This window comes from Triticum dicoccoides, chromosome 2B (assembly GCF_002162155.2).
Source record: "Triticum dicoccoides isolate Atlit2015 ecotype Zavitan chromosome 2B, WEW_v2.0, whole genome shotgun sequence".
In the NCBI taxonomy this organism is placed as follows: domain Eukaryota; kingdom Viridiplantae; phylum Streptophyta; class Magnoliopsida; order Poales; family Poaceae; genus Triticum; species Triticum dicoccoides.
This window is the reverse complement of record NC_041383.1, coordinates 184,133,553-184,134,964: the sequence shown is the minus strand read 5'-3', so window position 1 is coordinate 184,134,964 and position 1,412 is coordinate 184,133,553.

The following is a 1,412-nucleotide window of genomic DNA, read 5'->3' as shown; positions in this document are numbered from 1 at the left end:
CGGACGCCCCGGCCCCGGTCCCGACGACCCTCCCCGCGCTCCCTCCTCCGCCACCCCCTCCGCCGGCTGGGCCGCCCCCTCCTGCGCCTCTCCTCATCGGATGCGCCGCGCCAGCTCAGCTGGCCCCTCCGTCGCCGCCTGTGCTGGGGGAGGGTGCGACTCGCGTGCTCACTCCGATGGCGGCTCAGCCCCTCCCCCCTGCTCAGCTGCGTACTCCCGCCGCGGTAGGTCGACCTCCTCCCCGGTGGTGGCCTCCCGCCGGAGTGCGCGGCTGGATGCTGCCCACCCGGAGGGCTGCCCGGCTCTGCCCATCCCCGAGCGGGCGGAGCTACGTGCTGCCGCCCGTAACCTGGAGCCAGGTACACCTCCTGTTCCCCCCTCTGCTTCGTCTTGTTCCTTTTCTGTGCTTGAGTCTATTCCCTTGGGCAACCTCGCCAAAGTGGCCTCCGACTCAGCTATCATTTTCAGGGGGGAGGCTGGCCCCCCTTTAGTTCAAATCGCAGCCATCCGGGCTCGTGAGATCCTCGATGGGAAGCTCGCGGAGGCACGGGCTGCCCTCCTTTCCCCCCCAGACGCCTCCGCGGACGGGATATCTCCCTCCCCGACCGGGCCGCGGCTACCGGCTCCCCCACCTCCGGGGGAGATCCGTGGCCGTACCCGCTCCCGCACTGCGGCTCTTCGCGCGCAAAGCGCTTCTCGTGTCCTGGGGTCAAGCAGCCCCCCGATGGCTCCTTAATGCGAGCCCTCTTCTGGAACATCCGTGGCTTCGGCCATGATGGTCGGCGCCGCCAACTTGTGGAGTACATGCGAGATGAGCACACCGACACCTGCTGTCCAGGAGACCATGCGTCGCGATTTCTCGCTCCCCGAGCTTGACCGTTTGAGCTCCCACCTCTTTGCGTGGCACTGGCCCCCTTCTAGTGGGAGCTCAGGCCACTCGGGTGGCATCCTTTTAGGAGTGAAGGATGCCACCTTCAAGGTGGGTAGCATGGACCGGGGGGAATTCTTCGTCAGCATGGAATTATTCAAGAGATCTCTCAACTTCAAGTGGGAGATCATCATTGTATACGGGCCTGCCGACCATAGTCGGTCGGCCGCCTTCCTCGAGGAGCTTCACCGAAAGATCTCGGTGGCCTCCCTCCCCATGGTTGTGGGTGGCGACTTTAACTTGCTGCGCGTGGCGGAAGACAAGAGCAACGACAATGTGTGCTTTGCCCGGATGCAGATGTTTAATGACTTGATCGCTGACCTCGCCCTTCGGGAGATTGACAGGATTGGTGCCCGGTTCACCTGGACCAATCGGCAAGCCGCCCCGACCCAGTTCGTCTTGGACAGGGTCCTAGTGTCCCCGAATTGGGACCTCCGTTGCCCCCTTGCATCTCTCCGCGCCATCACTAGGATTGGCTTGGATC